We start from the raw sequence: 25,525 nt of genomic DNA, 5'->3' as shown, positions 1-25,525 counted from the left end.
TTTTTTTTTTTCCCTCTTCTTTCCTACTTCCTCCCTCCGGTCTCTTCTCTCGCTTGCTTTCCGTTTTAGCGCTAGATCGGCCTCGTCGAGTCCTCTTTTCTTTCTTCCTTTTTCGCGTCGTTCTCCCTATATTTTCCTATCGTCTGCTATAGCGCGAAAGCGTTCGCTTTTTCGTCTGCTTCTACCTCCTTCGTCGGTTTTTTTGCCCGCCTGCTTTGTTTCGTCATCTGTTCCTGTCTATCGTCTACCACGCCACCGCGTCAGTACTCTGCACTGAGCACACAACCTTGCTTTTTTTTCTTTTCAGGCGTTATTCGCTCTGTGTGCGCCTTCTCAAAAGCTAGCAGCGCAGCGCAAGCGCCATGTACGCGATGCTAAAGCGTTCCGGCGGCTATTTGTCATCCCTCAGCGCTCCCGAGTCCAGAGCGCTTGCGATGTGGCTGGGACGCAGTTTCAGCCGCCCTTGCGTTTGTGCGTATGTGTTTCAGTCGGCTGCCTTTTCAGCCGCGAACGCGTGCCTAGGTCGTACCCGGGCCAGTGCGGATCCGCTGTCGGCCAGCGGCTCAAACCAGCTTCATTTTATGGAAAGTACACAGCACGGCGCGTGTACTCTTCGGCGAACGTTACGCGCTCCCCGCGGTCTCGCGCCGATGATGAATTCGCGAGATCCTTTCATTCTCCCCCCACCCCATCCCCACAACCTCTCCTCCCCTTCCGCAAACCCGCCTCCCTTTTTATATCCTTTCTTCGCAACTTACAACTAAAGCCATCGTCTCTACCCCGCGCTTCTTTGTTCGACGCGAACCCCCAACGTCGCCGCCAGCTCCCCCTCGTGGACTCTCCGCACATTTTCGTTGTGTTTTCTCGTGCTTTACTTGTCTCTGTTTTTACATTTCCGCTCGCTTGATCGCGTTAAGAAGTGTGCCGGTGCCATTGTGCTTTCCCCAGAAGATCGAGAAAATCTAAAGGAAAAAAAGAAAAAGATACAACAGGTTTCCCAAAGGTTGTGCGGCTGCTTGAATGACGCTTGTTTCGTTTTTGGCAGGCCGTGCGCACGGTTTCTGGTCGCGTGTTTTACTTTCTACGGTGTGGGAGCCATTCTCTAGCATTTACATGTTTAGCTGGCAGTGCTGGCAACAGCGCCAGGTACCGTTAGAAGTCGGCGTTTCTGATTCGCAGCAGTCGGCGGTGCGAAGGAGAGGAGGGTTTCCTTTGTGACGGAGCCGCTTTAGACGCGGGTTTTGATTTTCCTTCACCTCGGTCGGGAGAATGTACGAAAAGGTGTCGTTGAATGGCTCCACTGCGAAGCGCCGAAATTCGGCGGTAACGGTGACTCGTTGCTGGCGCTGCTGCCGGACGGATCATGATGAAGTGCTAACGCGAGCGTCGAAAAAAAATACGACAAGCTCTATAGAGTCGGATAGAGGAGCCAATTTGATTCGCAGTTCGTCAACCTCTGCATCCCCTTCAGGTGCTGCACGCAATTGTAAACCCCAAGATAGCGCATCAGTAGCAAAAGTACTGATGGAAAGGTTGTTTTAACCCTGTAGGATGCAGTGTGAACTCTTCTCATTGAACCTATGCCGGGAGTTGGGGTAGTATATGCAGAGTCTTTGAATAGATGGAGTTGGAAGGTTGTTTTTGATCTAAGCGTGCCATCGGGTAGCGGGTAGAGTTCTTTATTTCTTTTAACTCAATATTTAATAACAGGTGAATTCTTAAAGTGTTTGTATAGGTTTTTCTCGAGTATGCTAGGCCGAAAATTGTTAATTTTCTGATATCTGGCGGTCCCGTACGGAGATCTCTCATTGAGTCTACATCCTGTAAATTGGACCAAACTCATCGAAGTATTGAAAATTCTTAGTCTCCTCTACAGCTGAGTGCTTTTGAATATTCTGGAGAAAGAAGAAATAGGGGGGTATAAATATTCAATGAAGAAAGTTAATTGGGCCCTGAAGGGAGTACATAGACTCCCTTTGAGATTCGAGCCTTCGCCCCATTGCCATTATTCTACCGTCTGCCAGCTAATACTCATTTATGCTGTCCTAAAAGCTCATACTCGGGGTTTTGGCTCTTTTCTAAAACGCTCCCTAAAGCTGTCTGAATCATATTTCTTAAGTAACATTCGCATATCTTGGCTGTGTCATAAGCCCTAAATATAACGAACCGAGGAAAATATTTTCTCATGCCAAGTATCGGGAATCGTAATTCGTTCGGCTTATTGGCCAGAGGACTATGTCTCTCTCCTTGTAAAGGCAGGTTTAATTCCCAAATGTCACCATCTTGTTTCGCTCACATTTCGTTGTTCCTAGCTCATTGAAATCGAGGTGATCGGAATCATTTCGTACTCAGCCACTTGTATCTTTGAAAACAGGTGACGTATCTAACAAATTTTTAATTTAGGACACGAAGCTACAGCTACACAAAGGCACACTGATTAAATTGCAAGCTGTCCTAATATTAGCTGGTTTCATTCTTTTACAGTTATGTTTGGCAGTTCATTAGACTTTCCACGTAAATTATTAATTCACCGGATCAAACCGTGCAATATGCATTTTTCTGGTGGTATTTTAATGTTCGCCTTTATTTCCGCAGCGTGGTTTTATGCAAACAACAAATGCAATGTTCTAACATGCTCACCTAAAGCTTTACTGCGTTTGCGCGCGCTACCTAGCGATCTGCGATGAAGGAAAATAAAAAAGAAATGGGTGAGCCCATATGTTCGGAAAGAAAAATAAAGCCGGCCGTGCCTCACAGCCGCTGCCGCATCGCGCTTCTTCAAGGGGCCGACGCGTTTCTATGGCGGCCCCTGATACATTTACCACCTCTCTTTCTCGCCTTATTTTTATTTCTTGTGCTTTACTCGCATTTCCTACGACGCGTTTCTTCAACAAGTGCTGTGTTCCGCGTTAGGAGCTTCGCCTGACACGTGTGTGACTTTTCCAGCTTTTGATGTCGCGTTTCTGGAAGTTATTTTCTCTTTTCTTTTATATAGGTTTTGCGAGACCCCGATGTTATATAATTTTGCGTTGCTACCTTGGTCCCTTTATAGCGACGTCGGTGCTATCCACTTTAATCTTCGGTGTGGCGATACTTGAGCTGACAAAACAATGACGCGCTGTTGGCGGGATGATGGGAAGGAGGAGGGGGTGGGGGCAGTGCTTCAGACGAGACGTCTTCGCTGGTGTCGCGGTCTCCTTTAAATCTAATCACTGCCAGTGTCTACCACTTCATTCCCCTGCGGCGGGTATGTTTTGTGGAGTTATTTTTTTTCTTGAAGAACACAAGTGCCGAGTTGCCCTCAGGAAGAGTTCAGTTCTTTTTCATGATGTTCTCTTCTTTCATATTTAAGGGTAGGAGGGAGGAGGAAATGTCACCAAACCAAGTGTTGCACTGTGCTACGAAGCGACGCCCATAAACAATACGCTGTGTCTTTGAGCTTCGATTTATTGATTAATTTGACCTCGCGCTTCTCTGTGCTATATATATCCTGGTTAGCTCAGATAGCAGAGTGGCCGCCCCATAAAGGTGTTGGTCTGGTAGTCGACACCCGATCCAGGATGATTTCTTCTTCAGCTGTGAAACATTGCAAGAAACCCGCACGGGGATTCCCTTAATAGGATTGCACTGCTGTCACGTGGAGGACAACATTTTGCAATGATCCATTCAAGAGATTTCTGAAGGCATGCCATTTATTTATTTTATACTCTGTCGCGTAAGTCCTAGATCGTGAACATAAGCATTATTGTAGTGGCAGTGAAGCAGCGGCATAAATTAACGCGTACAAAAAGCGCGCGCAGTTCAGCACTTACGGATACAACTAAAGCGTATATTCTGAAAAAATGAGAACCCATCTGTGGGTAGATCCACGACGCTAGCGTCCAAATTGTTCCTCTCTCGAATCGTAAAAACGAAAACAAAAAAGAGTGTGCTATGAACAACGAATTTGTCTAACATTTCGAGCGCCATCTGTTCTGTATGTTGTTTATATGCTTTCATGATGTAAGGGCATCTATCAAAATCGATTATTGAATTGAGAATTGAATAGGAAAGAAATTTAATCGCATTCGTCTTTTTTTTTCGACGGGTAGAAGACATTTGGCAGTGGCCTCGTGTCCGGAAGACGTCTTTTGACGCATTTGGCGTCTGTGTCTTACTATTACTTCGAGGTCTTTTCTTATCAGCTATTATTGCTATTAAGTTTTACTGTTATTATTAATATTTCTTGCTGTCAGTGGGCGATGCTTGTCTGAAGAAGAATAACTTTAGAAAACGCACGAAGGAGGAATGGTTGAAGTGGGGGCCGAACCAACCACCCCGCCGCTGCGTGCGCTATCTCCGGCGCGAAAATGTTTATCCAACGCCCTCAGCGGCTAAGCCAAACATCTTGCGGGCCACCCCCACCCCGTATCTTTCTCGAGCAAAAAGTCGCTCCACCGAACCTCTTTTTTTCGCCGTTTCGAGGCCCACTGAAGAGCGGTTTGGTCGCAGCTGACGTCATCGCCCGAGCGTCTTTTTTTTTTTTCTTTTTTTCTGTAACGTATCTTCTTGCTATTTCGGGTTCGGAACTTCTGAACGAAACAGTCGGCTTGAGGCTCGGTGTTATGCAACGGTTGCTTCGGATGCCCGTTTGGGAGCGTGCGCGCTAGCATCACGTGATCCGCGAGGCTTCGAACGTCGATACAAGTGGCGGCCGGGGCTGATGAAATCGGAAAGTCTTCGAGGAATTTGTCGAGGACTAAGTGCCCTGGGGAAGTAAATCAATGTGCTGCAAGGCAGTCTCACTCTATTGAGCACGCAAATAGACATACAGCCTCCCACACTGTGAAAGCGAACGCGTTTTAACCTCGCAATGCCCGACGTTTCACGTATATTACTTTGAGCTTGGTACCTGAGGAGCGTACTTTAGGCAAGGAAAGCCTATATTTAACAGCGCTTTTGATATGCTGTAAAGAGTTCCACTTCAGTAATCCATCAATCACCGAAGCAATTAGCTTCTAAGACAATTGTTTTTTTGCGAGATATCGAATGAAAGGTGAACAAGTTAGTGTATTTCTTGATGTCGAACTATATTCGGATAAAGGGGCTTTTTATTTCTTTTGCGGATAATGCTCGAGAGTGGCAAATTAGGTGCCCGGAAGCCAATTTGGGTAAGTCTGGTTAACCTGGCTGCCTTCTCATTATGAGCTCTTTCTCTTGGTGCCCGCTGAAGCTCTAATGATCTTTTCTTATTATATTTACTTTCTTTTGCCTCAGTTAGTGCAGTACTACAGCTCTACGAAAGCCAGATCTCGTAATAGACTGAGAGGCAATGGTGCTGCGCCCCTGTTTCCGGTTAGTTTGAACAGCGTTAAAGCACGAACGTGTTTGTGAAACGCGTGTATGCTATGTGGTACCATAAAGCTCATATCATCACGTGGTGATCACACCGTCTAAGAATGTTTGTTAAGGCTGGTTTCATCACTGTAACTACATTCGTCATACAGCGCATGCCAACAAAGGAACATGGAGGAGCACACAGGGCAAGCGCTGATTCTTAAGCAAAAGTGTATTTCACGTGCTACAGTGTTCTGTATAATGTTCTGTACACTGACCACGAGTGGAAAAACGCTACGGTCAACGGGTTAAAATAAAATTTAAAAAAAAATCCGGTTCCAAGTTAGGGAAAGTTAGGCGAGTTGCTCTTTCAATCTACGCGGCCTACGTGACCAAATTCTCATTTAGCCTTTCTTTTTTCGTTCGTGGCTAGATGAACCAGTTTCTTGTTTCCCGCCCGGTGCTTTTTGGGCCAAACGACCAAAGCACGCTCCGACCATGCACAAAGGGGTCTTCTCTGCATGTCTGCGGTGCGTGCAAAGAAGCCCAATCAACGCAACGTGCTTGGCCGCTTTCGTGATTTTTCTTTTTTTTTAACCTCGCCCCGTTTCCGCACTGCTTTTTTTTTTTTTTTTCTCCAGCTAGCGACAGATGGCGCGGTTGGGAGGGGCGCTCTCGTGAGAGCCCACTATGTGCTGCGTACAGCACCGCACGCAAAGGGCCCCACCCGTTTTGTTAATGTCACGGTCATATTTCTTTTTTTCCTTATTTAGGTCTGAGGTTTTGCCCTTTCTCGCGTTTTTATTTCGTTTTACTTTGCTACGGGATAGCACGTTTGCCTGCCAGGTGGGTTCGCCAGCGCGGTAGGGCACGAGGTGAACGCTCTAAATGTGACCTTCTGAACGCTATGCCGAGCGGGCCTAATAGACGTGCGGCTCTGGTGCCCGTTGAAGCGGCGAGGAAAGAATTAAAGAAAAAACAAATGGGGTGTGGCTGTCCACAACCACGTGTTTTATGGCACTGATTTGCTTTTATCTTTCTTATTTTTTAACCTCAGCAATTTGTCGATGCGCGCTCTGAGAACTTGACTACAACTGTCGGGTCGAACTTCAACAACTTGAAAATAAAAAAGCGAGAAAACCTGAAAACCGAAACAAGAGGAATGGCGACGCGAATGCAACTTCTCTCCCGCGTAGCATGTTACGTCCAAGCGCGCTATATGGATAGCCGCCGTTTTATATGAGTCCGAATCTTCCCGGTGTATTCGGTTTAAATCTAATAACTATTTTTGAATGTATGGTCACAATATTTGATGTGCGTGAATATTTTAACCTCTATCGCTATAGTAATGCTGTCGCAAATACACACTGTTGCTTCTAGTAAGCTTTAGGGACATCTGCAGGGTAGGCCTCTGGAAAGAAATTGACTCCGTAACGTACATTTCATCTTCCACTCAGTTAGCAGGATGACATATATGAACATGACGACGATTATAAAGATGTACAGTTGAACCTGCATATAAATAAATTTTATATTCATTATACCGGACATGCGAAACTTACTGACCAATACTCGTGTGAAATAATTCAACCAGAACGGATTGGGCATTGGATATATCGAATTCGGGAAGTCCACTGCAGTCGCCGTGAAGCTGTTGGCAGCTGTTGATTGCGACGAGACGCCACCTGCCATCGATCGGAGAGAAACTAAGCGAAACATATTATAGCTGCATTTCTACACTTTGCGTTTGTGAAGCTGTGAGAAACAGAACGTAGCTTACATCGAGTGCATAAGAAAGCGTGACTACGTTTTGCCGCGAGGAGACGATCTGCCCAGCAAGTTTAAAGCTCTACAGCTGGGCCGCCATCATGATTTGATAGCAAAGTAGCCTTCATTGTTTTTTACTTCAATTCTGTCTCTAGGAAGTTGTTTTTCTTGTTTTTATATTTTTACCTATCTCTTCAGAATTAGATGGGCGCTGACCGACCAATTATTTGACTGTTTAGCGTCTAGAGCAACCATTTAAACAATGCCGTAGAAAAATAAATGGCAGTATACCATAATACGTCCCAGGAACACCTGAAGCACACAGATTTGGCGAATTCATGTGCTATTCCCTTGGTACGTAGCTATTCCCTTTGTACGTAGCTGGATGATCGGAGCCCGAGTTTCCTGTAGTAATATTTTGTAGGAAATTGTGGTGTTTGCACAGCTTTGCATTACGCGTCCGTTGCGCCGATCCTGTACACAGTGAGGACCGTTGCCCGAAAGCCTGACCCGTAACGGTTTCTGGTCCGCCGATAAAACGCGGCCGGCCGTAATGTGTGCGCGCGGATCTACGCGAGACCGGTGTGAGCTCGTTGCGGGGTCGGTAGCGTATGGCGCGTGATTAGGCTGGAGAGGCCGGCGACATCTGCACGCTCTCCACGGCCGGTAGGAGCAAAGATGGAAAATCTGGGAGGCCGTTTCTTATAGTATTTTACCTCCCAGATGGCGTCCGCGTACGCCTTAGCGCCGTCGAAGGGTGTTGCGCTCGATGCCTGATATGGGACCAGTAATTCCGAACACCGTGAGCGAACAACTCTGTGCACAAAAAATGTCGTACGAAATTCAAATGATACGCAATGCAAATGAGACACAATGCAAATGAGACACCATTACGCCATGCGTGGGAGGAGCTATGGCGGCTAGGTTTGCTGCTCTAAGCATGGCTGCCCCCAGTAATAGTAACGACAGCTCCTCTTTGGCGTCCAAATAGAAAGCGTGAGCTATGAGGCTTGCCGTCCCAACTGTGTGCAAGTCGTTACTACCCGTCTCGTCATTTAACAGTGCTCATTATAGTCAATGTAAACGAGTGTCTTCGCGTCTTGTCTCTACCCGGATGAGGCCGGGGGGGGGGGGGGGGGGGGAGTCGAATTCGCGTCCTCACGTTGGTATATTTGAATAAATGGAGCCTAGTTGGTGTACGTGCGTAGTTTGAATGAGCTGGGTTCTGCACTGAAAAAATAGGACAGAACGACACAAACCGCACTACTAAACTGTAAACTATCTAAAGTTTCTTTACGGCAAGAACGTGTTTATGTGTTGCGATCACTAGGTGACATTAGAAGCCACGTGAACATTGCAGGTCAGAGTATAACATGAATTTCCGGAGAAAGGAAAAGACTGCTCCAGCAACGTACGCCGTTTGCCTGTCGCCGACTGAGTGGGCTCTGATATGCATATTGTATAGCGGGACCGAGTTAAGTGACGCCCGATTCCATAGCTATCTTATTTTTCTGCTTTATGCTTTCGATGGTTTATTGTCTCACGGTGTCATCATGTGAACATTATTCCCGTCTAAAAAAAATTATATTCTTGGGTTTTACGTGCCAGAACCAATACCCGATTATGAGGCACACTGCAGTGGGGAACTCCGGGTTAATTTAGACCACCCGGGGTTCTTTAAACGTGCACCGCATGCATTGTACGCCAGCCCGCACCCTCACTTTTTTTTATCTTTTCTTTTTGCATTTCGCGCCTGTCCAAAGGCCGCCACAGCCGTGATTTGATCCGTCGCCATCGGGCTTGGCAGCACAGCGCCAAAGCCACTTTCCCACCACGACGGGTATTATCGCCACTTAAATAATGGTGTGTGATGACATTTGTTGGCCAACAAAGTTGGTAGTTGGCACTTTCGTACCTCGGCTTTTGCAGTCCATTTCACTCGCGTTGCAGTGTAAAATGCAGCGCGAGGCAACTGTGGACGCGGACGCAGACAACCAGAGCGTGTTAGACAGTGTACCTGTGACGCAGACCAGGAGGCAGCTGAGCTAAAGAAAGTAGCGCAGCTGTACCGCTGGCATGGCTGTGTTCAGGCTAAACTAACGAGCAGCAAAAAGTTGTCGCAGTGATGCGTTCGTGCGGTGCATTGTCGCTCCAACCGAGACGATGGCGAAATGCGCTGGCGTTCCGTGCTGTAATCTAACCGCTGCCAAACGTTACATGTCCGTAGGATTTTGTTCCAGCTGGAGCTTGAAGAGCACGAAAACCGCAAGTGCCGAACGTCAGTATCGCGTGACGGATACCTGCGCGTGAATTTCTCGTGAAATGAGTTGAGGTTCCGTCGTAGGAAGCTCCGGCAGCTGTGAACGTTTGTCGTTATGTTGCGGGGATTGGCGGATATATAGGGCCAAGCCAATGGGCAATGACAATGTGTCATAGCGTCACTGGTGATTTCGTGTTCTTGAAATGCCCACTAGTCATTGGCTATGTTCCTACGCACCTTTATTGCGACTAGCATCAATACCCACCGGTGGGCCATATGCAGCGATTTAAGACCGGCCCTCGTAACTATGCAGCTAAGCGATACACACTTCGCGGTCCTTATAAAGAGGTGGCATTAGTAAACAGAGAATCTCACCAATGCTCCAATCAAACCAGGCACGCGATCAAATCTGCGTGGGTTCGAGGTGATTGCGGAATTATTGGGAACGAAAAAGGCCAACGAAGCAGATCATTCCGCCCACGAACAAGTTCAGCTTCTACCTATGCCGTTGTCAAGGCCTGACGCAGCACCTTCTTGCTCGTCGCATTGCATTAAACGTTGGAATTGACTTTAATGTGATGCGTCAGCGATTGGACTTCTTTGACCGTTTATTGCGGCAGAATGCGGTGTTGCGCTAGTTGGTTCATGCTTTAAATGTGGTTCTGGAGCACCAAGAACTACGCCCTTCTCCTATCCCTTCTTCCCGCTTAGTTTTGCTGCGCCAGAACCACATTTCGGCCATTTATCGCGCTTTCGACTGCACTATCTAGTCTACCTGGATGCGACGCCACTTGACAGTGTCCTCTGTGGTTGGGCGTCACTATAGCGAACGTCTACTGCTTAAGTTTCGGCGTCGACAGTGCCTCGACGCACTGTCATTGCCGAAACGGAAGCAGTAGGCGTTCGCAATAGGGACGCAAAAACCAGTGAAGCGTTTCGGTACTTATCGGCACTTCCATAGAAGATATCCTGTTATACTGCATGCCCTTCTTTATTACATTGAAAAACACACAACATGCCACTTTAAGCCACCTTGACTACACAGCTTTCGCAGAAAATAACTTCCAAGTAACGAACGGCTTGCGCGTTATAAGCATGACAGAGCATTCTCGACAGGAAATTAGCGAGCGCAGCGTTCTCAAGAAAGGAAACGCAAGCATGACAGATGGCGATTATTGCTGTGTGGCAAATATATCACCTTTGGTGTGTGCATTTGTTTAAGAGTGTAGAGCTTTTATGCACATGGATATGTGGGCACTGTTCGCCTGTGTAAAGGCCCAATCCCGCACGGAGCACGGGATACGCGTCTCGCTAAGCGTATACGCCAGCGTACGCGTCTAAGGGTCCGCAAGCGTGTGAGAAAAGGAGGGCGAGCAGCCCCGCGTTACTTGTGCCACTAAACGCTTTGGGCGTACCGGAGTGCTGCTAGATCACCTGCGGTGGGAAACGCTTGAGATGGAGGAAAGCTTATTCTTGCGTAAAAGAGGCAATCGCCATCTAAAAACCTAATCTCGATCGGGCTCGATCGCTAGCGAAAGCGCCCCGTGTACAAAACTCGTATAAAATTTTGAGCACTTCCCCGCTACGGCAGCGTTGGGAATCACATTTCTCGCCCTCCTCGGCCCACAAACACCTCGTGCCGTGCTTATTCTTGTGGTGCCGGTGCTTCACCGGCCAAAGAGGAGGCCGAACCCTGTACGCAGGCGAACAGCAGTTCGTTATTGATGTAGTCCGTCGTCTTTGATCGACGCAGAACCAGCGGTGGCTCCCGGGTTACGTGTACGCACGATTCCGAAACCATCACGACCTGTTTCGAAACCCGCGCCAAAAGTTTATATGCCGGCGACGTGACGACGACACAGGCTGCCACTTCCGTCGCGTACGCTCGAAATGACGCTCATTGTCAACCGCTGCCTGAGCCCGCGCGTCTCCGCTCTCCAGACGCGTAGGACAAGCGGGCATGGCTCCGCAGTCGTGTGACAAGTAGCCAGGCGCGTACGATTAGCCGCGAGTGATTCGGAATTCTGCAGGAAGCAGTAAGGAACCGACACTTTTGTAGGGGTTGTGCACATTGGGCTATATATATTGCACGCTGGAACACATCGGCAGCAGCTGCAGCAGTAGTACATTCCGGTAGGGTTCGCGGATAAAAAGCTTCGCGTCTGAAAAGCGCCCGTCGATTCGGAAACTGCAACTGCCTCGAAAAAGCGCAAGGCGCGGTTTTAAGCGCGTCCGCTTTCTTTGGCGCCCCCGTCATCGTGGACGGCCGCTTCATCTACAAACCCTGTGCTCCCATGCCACACTCGGCGTTGGCCTTACGCACCCCTTCATGTGCTTCATGTCTGTGTAGCAGTGCTCTGTTCATGTAATCAGGTCACCGAGTCACGTCGCCGTGAGCGCATTGGGGATCAACTCATTCCCGCGTTTTCTGCATTAGCGTCCGTTTTTCTTAAATCGGTGCTAAATGCTACGGACGTCCCGATGTGCGCTTCGTCTTCCCCGACCTGACAACGGGACTGGCCGCGCGAGTGATGTTGAAGTGCCTCGTAGTAGCCGTGCGAAGTGCGCGCAGTGAGTGCGTCGGTGTCCGGACTGCGTTCGCCGTACTGTTTTCCGCTGTTGTTCCTGTTTCGCGCCGCCAGTCTTCGGCGCCGTCTCAACTGCTCGACCTCTCGCTCGCCTCGAAGTCGCTGTCACTCTGTGATCTGGTTTTCGTGAATGGCGGGGGCATCAGGTTTCGCGTCATCGGTAGGCCGTCGGCGTGCGTCACGTATGCGTTGAGACGAACTGTCTTGCGTCTCGCACTCGCCGCATCTTTGAGCGGTGCTAAAGGACGCGTGAGCTCTTGTGTCAAGTGGATTCTGCTCCTGTTGTGGGGTGCTAACGTCGTTTGGTGGACTTTTTTTTTTCTTTGGCGTTGGCGACGGCTCGCACAAGCTTTTCTTTTCGTGCGGTGTACTGGGACGTGCGGTGTCTCGTTCGGGTCATTCGACATTAGATTTAGCTTCGGCAGTGTGGTCTGGGTGCAGTATAGGGCAAGAAAAGTGAACGACTAACTTTAGCCGTTACGTGACCTTCCCAGATCGAACAAGTTGTCCGTAGATCGCGAACTTATACAGGAACTTAAGATCTGCGATTTTTTCCGTTTCACCGCTGTGGGATCTCGCCGCCACAGCTCTTCGCTTCAGCGTCGGGTTGGTAAGGCTAAAGTGGCGAACGGATGTTATCGCTTTGAGAACGTTAGCGTTCCTTCAAGGTTGTTGCTGCTGAAAATGCCACGATAAATTGGTGAGGTCCTTCACTCACAGGCCCTTATTTACTGCAAAGATTAGCTGCTTGTATACAGCACTCTCGTTTAAAGTTATTGTTTAACATAGTTCGGCTCGTTCAGGATGGTCTGTGGTGGGCAAAGCTGTTACGGCCCTGGCACTGAGCAGCTTTCTTTCACGTTGTACCCGCGTTCGCCGCACTTTGTGGTAGCCGTTCGCATTCTCCCTCACATTTGCATGTCCCCAAGATTCGATCACGAGAGCGGCAACGTTTCGTTGCAATCGGCCGCACCTCAGCCGATGGCTAGTGTTCTCGGGGTGCCGCCGATTAGTGCTTCGACGTGCGCTTGCGGAACGGGTAGTCGTGCCGGTGCTTGTTCGAAGCGACCACGGCCCGAGCTGCCTCGATTCTCTGTCGAGTCGAACCCACGACGGCGTCGAGAGGACGAACCGCCCCGTGTCGCCGCGTCTCTAGAATCGGAGCCTTTGACAATGTCTACGGCGTGTCACGTGTCCTTGCGGCATCTGGACGACCCCTTCGCGCGCTGTGGCGCTTCCTGCGTGGTCTCGCAGTCGACTCCGCCAGTCGACGAGGACGACTTCGACGCTACTGCCAACGTGCTGTGTGCAGCCATTCGCAAAGTTGGTAAGTGGGTGCGGCCCGGTGCTTTTCTCTTACACCGGTGGCTTAACGTGGTTGCTTCAGTGGCTATACGGATTTGGGCTGCAGGGCATCCATGGAAGGCAACCAGCGCAGAAACGCACTAAACACGAAAACCCGGAAGTGATGCTTGTGAACAGGCCGTTATTTCCCAACCAATATCTGCTTGTTACCCATGGTTCAATGTCGTTTTTGTCATAGGATCGCATAAACTTACGTGGACTGTTTAACAAAACCTTAAAGAATGGGCATCGGGGGTTGTAGATTAGGGTGAAATGGAATGGATGGGTTAGGGGGAGTTACGTCAGTCATCGGAAACTCGTCATCCCAGATGTGTACTACAATATATACAGGGTATGGTATGGTATGAATAACTTTATTTAGGTCCTGAGGGATCAGTCTGGGACTGATCCTCAGGGTGTCCCAGCTAAATTTAGCGAGAGATTAAAAATATGCTAGTGCACTGTAAGACGACGCGACCAAATAAATGTATGTTGCTGACTATTGTATGCAGCAAGTCAAATAAATTTTTATTCTGCTTAATTGCATAATTAGTCAAGCTTACTTAAACAACTTCTGAAGCAACGATGTTAGGTGAAATATTCCAATTAGCTAGTTGTAGAGCGCTTTGAAAAACGTCCGGTTAAGCAGTTTCTAACTTGACATCTGTTAGGTATTAGTGTTCTTCCGCCTACTGCAGACGTCCGCGAAATTTAAAAAAAAAAAAATGCCACTCTACATGTCCGCTTGCGCGCCGTGATTGCAGCGCTGCCAAACGCTCCGCGTACAAACATAGCATTTAGCCAGGTGTGCTGCCGCATAAAAGGCGACAGGCCACCGACGCAGGCCTTGGCTGCGCGATTTACGCCATCGACGCGTGCTTCCCTCGCGGCGGTTCGTGATAGCGATAAGCAGGCGCAGCGGCAGCACACCCGGCTAAATGCTATGTTCGTTTGTGCGCGAAACGCTTGGGCACAGTGCAATTACGACGCGCAAGCAGGCACTGTACGGTGTGCTTCTTATTTTATTTCGCTGGCATCTGCAGTAAGCGGAAGAAAACTAATACCTAACAGATATAAAGTTAGAAACTGCTTAATCGGACGTTCTACGAAGTGCTCTGCAACTTTTTAATTGCGATTTCTTGCCTATAACCTCGTTGCTTCAAAAGTAGGTTAACTGATCTTGACTAATTATGCTATTAAGCACAATACAAAGAATTTTGTGGCTTCACCATACAATAATCAACAACTTTCATTTGGTCGCGTCGTCTCGGAGTGCATTGGCATATTTCTAAACTCTGGCTAAAGTTAGCTGGGACGCCCTGTATACGGATTACTAAAGGTCTGCATGGTGAGGCGTTTCAACTGTGGTTCCTGCGCACATAGGCCCGCAGGGGCTTCACGTCTACAAGTAAAAGCGCAATGAGTCTCCTCAGGGATAATGTCGGGAGGCTGGTTATCGCGAATATCGTAATGTTTCACGTTGTGGGTAATCCGGGTGCACTGCGTGAACTCGAAATGTGCGCCTAGTGTGATTTCATTTCGCATTCGGTAAGGTGCTTCCACTTTTGGTTCGCTCCTTTCTTCCGTATTCTTCGCCTGACAACGCTGCTGCTCATTCCTCGGCCTTTGAACACGGCTGTCCAGCATCGCGGAGGGTGTCCAGCATTCGATGTGAACTGCCTCTGTGCACTGCTCAAGCACCTTCGCATAGCTGTGGCGCGCTTAACCTTCCTTCCCTTTTTTGACCACTTGCAAATGCATTCCGAGCCTCCTTTTAGCGATACAGCTTGTAGTATACTCATATTCCTAAAATTTCGTCTCTCGTCGAACAACCTCGATCGTGATCTTCCAAATTTTGCTGCCATTAGTAACACCACTTGACTGTCTCCTCGGTTTGCTGTTTAGGCAACACTGTTATTACAGTAATGGCACTCACTAGAGCTGCGTCACTGTTGGCGGTAGCGAATAACACGTGGTTTTATAATAGTAATAATGAAAAAGATGAAGGAAAATTTTCGGCTGACCGCACTATGACTGGCGCTAGCGTAACGGTCGACACACTTGAGCGGCGGCCAGCAGAGCAAGTAGCAGGGACATACTCTAAGAACAGTTGCACCCTTTGGGGTGTATATTGGCCACAGAACAATAATCGTCATCTGTCTTGTCCGCATTGCCTTTCTTTAACGCGGCGAGCTCGGTACTTTCCAGTAACGAACGGCATGCGCGTTATCAGCAGGACATAGCATTCCCGACAGGAAAGTAACGAGCGCAGCGTTTTCAAGCAAGGAAATGCGGGCAAGACAGATGACGATTATTCTTGCGTGGCAAATATACACTCCAAAGGGTGTAAACTTTTCTTAGAGTGCAGGAGTAAATGGCAGAGCTTTAAGATCTGGTAAAGAAGTTGTAAGAAATAGCAGAAAGATCAGCCTATTGTTGACTCCTTTAGCCTGTGGCTCTGCGACGGGCTTGTTGTTCTGGACATATTAAAATTAATCGTTGTTGTCAAATTCTGTCATTGAGGCATTTTAGGCTAATCAGGGTTGCCGTGGCATTCCCTTAGGTCAATAAATGCTGACAAGATGACGAATTCCACAGCATGGCGGAATTTCAGAAAGTCCAGAATAGGCATCCCGGGATACTGGAAAGAGAAAAAAGGGATGATGATGGCAGAGGTCATCTAGGAAAATGGGGGGGGGGGAGATTAATTATATTCATTTATTAATACTTCGCGACTGTTGTAAGCTTTCTTTTTTACGTTTCTTTTTCTATATCCGTGTGTTATTCCGTTTCCGCGCGTTGTGATTCCAGCATAACCTTCCTGTGACCTTGGAATATAGTTTCGAGTTCAAACTTGTCTCCTTCGCTGTAGTGCTGCCTTAGCGCAATACAATCTCGTAAAATGCGTGCGGTGCTACCTTACTTGCTTCGCGGGCTATATGCATTTAGTGCCGACAGGTGGTTAAACCAGTCACTATTATTTACACTCAGCCCGCTCGATTGGTCCCGAGGCCGTTTCCTGGTATCTTCATTCGCCACCACTAAATAGTCTGTCGCTGCACCTATCATTATTCGTGTATACCCCGCTTCTCCCATCTCGTCATGTGGACGCCCTCCCGCTGCGCTGGGAGTTCCCTACAACGGCAAGAGTGCGGCACCGCTGCCGCGTGGCCGAATCGATGCGGGAGCAATTGCGCGCGCCGTGCTCTCTCAGCGATCGTGTTCGCGCTGCGGGTGGACGACCCTCCATTCTTGTGGCAAGGCGGTCGTTTCGCGTGCTAGGGAGCGACCCCGACCCGCGGGTTGCAAATAGCAGGGGAGCGTCAGGACGCGTGAAGGGGAAACAAGGACGTTCGATCACCTGCTCTGGACTTCCCATATGATTTCTTTCTTCCCGGTTGCGTCTGGAAACATTGTACGCGCGTATATGTATTGGCAGGCTGGTTGGTTTGAAATGATTGCCTTATCCGTACGTCATCATCATCAGCTTGGTTACGCCCACTGGAGGGCAAAGGCCTCTCCCATACTTCTCCAACTACCCTGGTCATGTACTAATTGTGGCCATGTTGTCCCTGCAAACTTCTTAATCTCATCCGCCCACCTAACTTTCTGCCGCCCCCTGCTACGCTTCCCTTTCCTTGAAATCCAGTCCGTAACCCGTACGTACGTCATAACAAACGTATATGTACATTAACGTGCGGTTTACTTCAGAAAGCTTTCCGCTGACTAAAATATCGTCGCATGTTCGCGCACTTAACGCTATGGAGTGCACCTGCAACTATTATTATTAACACCTGCAACTATTATTTGTGCGGCATCTAAATAAAGAAAGTGTCGTCGCCGGAGCACCGGGCTTTGTCCACATACGATCCTCGACAGACCGCGACGTGAAAGTAAGGGGGAAGTAGTTTAAATATCTTTACTACCAGCACAGTAAATATATCACTTTTCCAAGGTATGCAAATAATGTGGTGGGGCGCAGGATACCCATTTGCAGCTCTTGTAGAGTAAGGGAAATGCATCTCGAAGGCCGGCCTTTGTCACAAAGCAGACGCCGTAAGGGACCAGTGTCGTCGTGACCGGTGTTATTAGAACGTAGCTATATAGGTCGCCCCACATTCAGCGTTTTCGCGGTGTTTTCTAGCGTTTCGTAAGCCGGCGTCGCTCGGCGTCAACGCTGAGGGTGGTGCGCTGAAGAGACACCAGATTTCGCCGCCGGAAGCGGCTCGATGAGCGCTGACCAATCAGCGCTGGTCCGCGTCCCGCTCGTGTGGCTGGACGCTCTCTCTGGCGGCGTTCATGCGATGGCGCCGAAAGACGCAACACCAGAAAACGCAAGTAAAAACGTCGAATATGGGGCGGCCTTTAGGCGTCCGTACCGGCGTTGGGTGTCGGCGTGCCTCAGCGTCCCTCGTAACCGACCGAACGAGCACAGCGAAAGAGGAAAGAGCGAAGGCATGGGGTGATGAACGACTGCGATAGAGAAAAGAGCGCGCCGAGGAAAGCGGAGAAAGAGCGTGCAGTGGAACCGTGAGGCGGAAAGCTGAGGAGGGAATGGCGGGATCATAGAGTTTCTCACTATAACACCTAGAGGGAAATCTGGCGCCACCGTCTATGGAAGTTTAAGGCGCGCCGTGTCATCATGGGAATGACGGTACATGTGTCTGCGAGGCTTGTGTTGGCTGGTGTTGTAAGAGGCTTCGTCTAAAACGTGGATATGGCTACACAAATAACGCGTTCTTAAAGTAAAATCTTCATAAAATGTTTCCATTCATGCATATTACATCTTTACTCGCCTACAGTGCATGACCAAGCGAAGAAAACCAACAGACGACAAATGTTTCAAAGCGAGCGCGAATCTTGTCGTCTGTGCTCCAACTTCAGCGGCCCGCTGATACTTCTTACGTATCATATAATTCTACATGCAATAACAAGTTTTCATAGTTAAACAAAACTTGTTTTGTGTAATAATAGAGCTAAAACAGCTTTTTATGTGCTGTTTTAGTACAAAATGAATCATTGCGACAGACGGTACGCTGCTTGCCTGGCTCTCCGAGAACGATGCCAATCCGAAGTCACAATATACCGGCATTCCCATGCATACCACAGCGCAGCAGCGCCAGATTTCCCTATAGGTAATATAGTGAGAAATTCTATGGGCGGAAGCATGAGAAGAAAAGCGTAGTGCATTGAAAAACGGGCTCTGTGGCGACCATGTCTACGAGGTGGCGCCGGAGTTGCGCGCGTCAGACATATGGAAACAAAGCGCTACGTGAGCGGAGGTCTGTCTGCGGCGGCTGCTGTGCATCGTGCCCACGCGACACCCACGCGCTGCCTCTCGCGATCTCCCGATTAGCAAGGCAGTCGCGCCACACTTCGCTCCGTTTGCAACGTGCCGCACGAGACAGATTGTCCGCGCCAGCCAATATATCGCGAAATGAAAACACGTATACAGCTGCGCTGTAATTTCGCAGTACGGAGTGTCATAGTCGCCGGTGAATTTTTGTTAGCTCATTTGGCGATGGGCGGAAAGAGGGGCAACATCGCTTTATCTTTTGATTTTTTTTTTCAAAAGTCGGAGCTAATATTGCGAAATGTAACATTGAAAAATTGGGGCTTTAAAATACGTATTTAATTGTTCTGAATAGGCGCAATGGCGAAGCAGCCTTAGCGTAGAATACTTCTTTAAGAATAATTAAGATACTCGGTTAAGCTATTGTCATGATTTTCGTCTGACAGTCAATTGCGGTTGCTCAATCGCTCGAGCATTCTGTTGCTGAGAAGGAGGTTGCCGGTTCGATTCCCGAAAGGGGTTGTCGCGTTCCAGTACGCGGGAGTTTTGAAAGCACTCATGTGCTGAGCTTCGCGCGCACGTTAGCTTTTAAAGTGCGTACTGCTGGTCCGCAGTTGTGACTCGAAATTAATGTGAATAGCAGTTAGTATGCGTCAACTTTTTTTTTGTTCCGTTTCTGCCTTTACAAATGGTTTCGCCTTACCGTGCCTTGTGGTTGGGGTGACGTAAAACGTGTTTGCTTTAACGGTCTGAAAATAATACGTGAGTGCGATCAGACCTTTATTTACATTTGATTTTATTATTCTTTATTTCTTTGAGCCGGCATAACTTCGATATCTACTGTTTGGCCAAGTGAAGAGTAGCCACAGCCACTCATGATGCCCAACTCTCCTACACACACATATATAAAGGTCTTCAGTGTTCAACTATTGGTAATTTTAATAAAAATATATGCGGTTGATGGATTTGGTATGTAGTTTTTGCGCTCTTGGGGACCTGATGAGAAGTAGGTTTAGTAAGTACATTATATAAAAAAATTCAACCTTGACGCCTCTCAATGAGAAGTTTAAATGCTGAACGTTAAATTTCATGATGAATCACTCGGAAGAAGTACACTCGGGAAGTTTCAGATAAACAGACTTGTCTTCAAATACAATTGTCTTCAAGTTTATGATATCAACCTATACCGTAATCGCAACATTAAAAATAATTTCAAAGCTTCATTATCTACTTGCTAAGCGTAATTTTCCAGAAAAGCGTGTCCGTTAATGCCGATAAACCTCCTGTGCAAGCAGCATTTGCGTAGCTGACGTAGGCATTGCTATTAATATTACTGAGAGTTTAACTTTGGCGATCCCGTATAATAATAAACCTCGAGCAAAGGAACCCCGCAGGGAATGAGCGTCGCTCGGGACTGATACCGCGGAAGCTGTCGCGGGTCGCTACGGCAGTGTTGACTCGTTGCTATGGCGACGCCTATTGTCCAACCGGTGCGGCATCTGAGCCCCATAGCAGATTGCGGGCAGCCGAACAGGACAGGGGCGAAATTGTAACGAACGAAGCCCCGAGGGCAGCTGCCGAATTGACAGGCGTGCTTCTGCGGGGTGCCCGCGGCGACTGGTGCGCCACTGCAATGTGGCGGAAATAGATGGAAACAACGCTGAGTGCAACCACAGTTTCCTACGAAAATTACTGCAGAGAACTATGTCGCTGCGATCGTCCAACCACACCGTTATAATGATGGTTTGTACAAGTAAACTGTTTAATGGTTTATACAAGGAAATCGTTTGGCTGCTGCATCCGTCAGGGCTGCTTTTGCGAGCAGCGCTCACAATTTGTGTACGTGTGTGCGTGTTTGTGTATCAGCAGTTCAAAGCTCAAAAGTTGGTTTTTCCGTGTCCCTCCGCATTGTTATCGCCATTGAAACTGTTGTGCTTTGCTTGACGCTGCATGGCTGTCGGCTGCCCAGCTTGGCCGCGGCTACCCATCGCGTTCAATACGTTGAAACGCTTTTGTCGCCGTACACAACTTCTTCGCTTCTCATCCTCGGAAACGTATAGCTTCTGATGAATTAGCTGCGACACCGGGCAACTTTGCTGCGGCAGCCGCCCCGAGCGACCGCCCGTGACCCAGCGCTGATACTTCAAATGCGTCGGCGACTCCATTTCACACCAACTTCCACCTTTAGCTGTTCTTCCCTGATGCGTCCTTTCCCCATATCCGGGTAGCCAGTCGGGCTCAGTCCTGGTTAACCTTCTTTCTTTGTATCATTCCTATTTGTGATTCTCCTATAGCTGTGACATGCTCTATAACCCTAGGGATAAACTTGCTGTCAGCCTGCTGTTCTGATATACGAACTTGGGATAGAAAGTACTGGCTGTAGAGCTGAAAATTATAAGAACTTGTTAACGTGTAGTCTTACAGTGTCGGTGGAATATCTAAGTTTGTGACCGCAACATCGAACCATTTGGTACTACTGTGCGGCTGCTTGATGGAAGTGGCAGTGCCATCGGTTTTACGAACCTAGCTGAAGGCGTGACACTTGCCAAAGCAAAAAAAAAAAAAAAGTTCTTATAGTATGAGGACGTAATGCTGTGAACGATAATTGCGATTTGATAAATAGGGCGGGCCAACAAACACATAGATGCAGATCGGGGCTACGGACAGTGTACAGCACGTGCAGGGTACGTAGGCGTTTGCCTTTCGATCGTCCCACGAGCGGCGCCAACCGCAACACCCCGTGGCCCTCCCGTGACTCGGCCCCTGCGGATGTCCTCACTGGTCTAGGTTACTCCTGCGGTGTTTGAGCGCTGTGTTTTTGAGGAGGCAGCGCACGCGCGTGATGGAAAATACCGCAGGATGGGGTGGTTCTTGTTCGGGAGTAGTATGTCCGTTTCTCTCTGTTTTTGTCGTGGATGTATCGATTGTGTTACGTTTGACCCCTGGAGCGTGGTGAGGGGTGGGCTTTGTGTAAGTTTCTCCTTTTTTTTGTTAGTTTCGTACTATTTCTTACTGCCATCTGAATTTAGTTATGCGGACTGTTGCCGATTGGTAGTTGGCGTTCGCTGTTTACGCTTGGCCGATCGTGATGGCGTCGGGGCGGAGATTTGGGTGGGATGGTTGAAGACGGGTGGGTCAGCCGATGTTTCGTACTGCCTGGGCTATAGTCAAAAACACAGACAGCATGCGCACGTACCCACACACACAAAAAGAAACCACACACAGACAGGCACGCCCAGACACGTACGCGTAGACACTGCATAGTTCTGATTTCGTTATGGAGATTGGCGTTGCTGCGGTGGTTTTTGTCGCTATATCCTTGTGATTTTGTTCTTGTATTGTTTCGTATTCGTGGCAATGCGTGCCTCCTGCCTACTACAGTATAACCATCCACCCGAGCGGCACATCAAGCAGTGCCGGACGTTCGGCCAGCATTGCCCTGACGTTGGACAACGCGAGCCGAATATTGACCAGACGTGTGCCCGGTTTCCTTGTTCTACCTGTGCAGTAATCCCACTACAGATTGCTTTGCGTGCAACGTCCATTTTCTGAGCAGAGAACGTTCTTGCAGCGTTGCCGCGAGTCGTCGAGGGCGGAGTTCGCGCGTGTGGGTTACACTTCTAAACCTGGTCTGTTGGAGACCTGCTCAAGCAGTGGATTGCGTTCGTAAACAGAATATGTGCATGTTTAATTACTCGAATTACACTAATTGCTTGCCATAGATTGAACGCTGCGGAAAGCGGCTGTACGGTATTCGCTGCTAAAGGCGTGTCTGTAGTTTGTGTTCGTGAGTTGCTGTTCGCCGATATATACTTGGACTCGCTGGGATTGTCTTTTAACTTCTCTCTCCAAATGGAAACTCAAATGATGCTTTATTTCAATAAAATTTATTTATGTCACGTTGTTGGTCGATTCACGTAGCAGACGCCAACATCTCAGTAGACAGGTCAACTTCTAACAACTCTGAATGAGTATTATTTCGTGGTGTAAATCACTTTAAAAAAGAAGTTTGTTGACCAAACCGGGATATCTAAGTGTGAATTTCTTGCAGTCACCTCCGTCCAGTCTTTTCCCCAACTGCCGCTCTGTGATACCGCACCTATTTTTCCTTTCCGCCTTCGCGCACTTTCTTTGTATCTACTTCATTTTTCTTCCTTTAACATTTCTGTGCCACTGTAGCTCATTTGACAAGATAGAAATAGCGGACCTTTCAATGGCCTATTTTTCGACATCTCATCGCTTCATAAACAAGTAAAATTCCGTTCGTTCGATCATACGAGTGTTAACCCATATCCATGCAAGACTTTCTCGGGGCCCTTTTCGAAATTTATTCGCTTACTGTGTTTACAAACAGGTCTAGCACTCCATGGTATGCGCACTCTGTTATCGCTGCCTTACAAAGTTCACTGCAGTGATATCGAGAGTGGCTTACGATTTCCATCTTGATCCCCGCTTTATGCGAGCAGGCAAAAGAAAAAAAAAAGGGGGTGGGGGGACACGGCAGTGATCGCGTTATACGGTCACCTTTGCAACCTGTACCGTGATCCATATGCATGCAGTCGACTAATAGGGAAACCTTACCAGTTCTAACCCGCCTTCATCTGCATTGGCATCGTCTCCCTCTCTTTGTTTTCGTTTTTCTTTATTATCTTTTGCATTTTCTATCTGTCGCTGCCTCGTCGCTTTCCTGTTCACCGGCTTGTGCCGTTCGATAAGGGTGAGAAATCGATTTATCATCGATCGGCGGCGCTGGAAGCTCATGAAGCGCTGCACGCGTGGACTGCCGAGAACAAAAGGAAGCCAGCCCTTCGCTCTGTAAATGAACCCCCCCTCCCCTCCTCTTCCTCTCTGTGTTCCGTTCCTCGTCATTAATTTTTTACGTCGGCGCGTTTTGTCTCCCCGGTCCCGCACTTTCCTGCTTTCCTTCTGGTTTTCTTCCTTTTTTTTTTTTTCCGGCGTCGTCAACGCAGCGGTGTGCCTGTCTGTATCCGCCCCGACGTACACAAAGCTCTTCCCAGCTCTTCGCTCCCCATTGTCCCGACTTTCGTGGCGTGGCTGATAAAAGGGGCGGACGGGGAGGTGAGCCAGAGTGGCACGGTGTTGGTTCGAGGAGAGCCGAGTCTAGCTTTCTTTTTTTTTTTTCGTGTGAATTTTGTGCGTTTGGCGTGCTTGTACCACCCAGCTGGCAATCTCGCTGCGACGCGAATGGAGCTCATATTTAATTTACACATCACTTGCGCCGGACCTGCGCGGGCGCACACGTTCGCTGCGGCTTGCCCAAAGGTACTCGTCAAATGAACGGCGGAATTGCACGCGTTTTGGGATGGTTAGTTCTCGACTTGTGCAAAGGCAGAGCAGGCTCGGTCGTCTGGGAAGGTCGAGCTCTCAGACGCAGACAATGCGTCAGCTCGGGCGCATACTTCGCGTGCCCGCGTGGCACCGTACGCGCCTGTACTTCTTTCTCTTCTTAGCACGCCGCCCCGTGTAGCAGACGGCGCTATTTGAAACCAAACGCTTCACTGTCAACTTCAACGGAAATAGCGCAAATGAACGGGATGAAAAAAAAAAGAAAAAGTGTTGTCTGTCTCTTCTTCCTCGGCGCTGTTCGTGCTCAGGTTTTGAAATGAAATGATGCAGTCTATTTGGAATAGTCGTAGTACTTTGTTGGTTTGCTTGGCTTTTTGCACACTTGCGCCCCCCCCCCCCCCCCCCCCATGGAGCATTAGTAGCTGCGGTTGCTTCGACTCCGGCTTCACGACGACGCAGTCCTGGGTTCGATTCCCATTTGCGGCGAGCGCCTTCAGATGGGGGGGGAGGGGGAGTAGGGATGCAAAAACGGCCGTACGTACCGTTCTCCAGATTGCAAGGTTAAAAACGACAGGTGGCCAAAATGACGGCCTCTCGTATATGCGCTACGGTTTCTTTTCATAGGGCTGTAGTCATATTGGGACGCAAAGTAATCAATAAATTAGTTCTATGAACAAATCAATCAATCAATCAGTTTTTTTTTTTTCGTCAGAAATGAAGCGGACTATAGGGCGTGAAAGCAGCGCTGTCTTTCGTATACTTCTTGTTCTTTGACATTTATATTGCGATGCTCGGCCGGCTACATGCTGTATGTCAAGGTGGATGTTAAGGATCCGCATTGTATCCAAAATGCGGACCACTCAACCAGAGTTGCGTTGGGACGCGAAGCTCACTCAGATGGTCAGTTGCCTTAACATTCATTCATTCATTCATTAAATTTGGTCTGTCGGTCAATCTGTCGGTCTGTAGGTGAGTGAGGTTGACTGAGTGAATGGATGACAGACAGGAGCTAAGTGGTTGGGTACCGAGCTGGCGAGAGAACACCGAGTTGCACTTGGCACGGTATGAGGACGCTCAGCGAAGACCGCGAGCGCAGAACACCCCGCGGCCGCGTCACTTGACGCTGACTGACAGCCGCTGCTCGGTGGCGCGACATTGTTACACCCGGTGGGCCCGACCGTGAAGGCATCGAGCCAGCTGGCCGGCCGGTCGCCCGGCCTCTCGAAATAGGCATCGGCCCCGGCCGCGAAACTGGCGCGCGAGTTTGGGATTCCCCGGCGTCTAGCTCACTGCCCTGCAGCCCGCGGCTAGGCGCAAGAAAGAAGGTAGAGCAAGAGATGCGTGCAGGCCTGGTAGCGTTGTCTGAATGAACGTTCCGATTTGTGCGTCGCGGATACCTCCCGGTTTCTTTCCTTTTCTTTTTTTTTTTTTTTGAGAGCGCGTTCCTTCACGAAGTTCGCGCTGCATGCGTGGCAATCCTCTCACGCGCTGATTTTGACTCTGCCGTCAAATACTCACCGCGCCACTTCCTGCGACCATTTGCTGGCCGCGCTTCGATGAGAGTTCAATGACAAAAAACAAAAAGCGATGTCAGGGCAGAGTGCACGTTCCTGAAGGAAGCGTACTGAACAAGTTATATTTGCGTTATCT

The 25,525-nt window shown here is 48.8% G+C and overlaps 1 protein-coding gene across 2 annotated transcripts in view; it reads left to right on the top strand.

The window, feature by feature from the left end:
* Positions 1 to 25,525, top strand: part of fne (found in neurons) — a 188,538-nt gene that overhangs the window by 51,466 nt on the left and 111,547 nt on the right. The window lies entirely within an intron of this gene.

This window comes from Dermacentor andersoni, chromosome 11 (assembly GCF_023375885.2).
Source record: "Dermacentor andersoni chromosome 11, qqDerAnde1_hic_scaffold, whole genome shotgun sequence".
NCBI lineage: Eukaryota > Metazoa > Arthropoda > Arachnida > Ixodida > Ixodidae > Dermacentor > Dermacentor andersoni.
The sequence above is the reverse complement of the archived record's forward strand: the minus strand, read 5'-3'. Positions and strand labels throughout refer to the sequence as shown.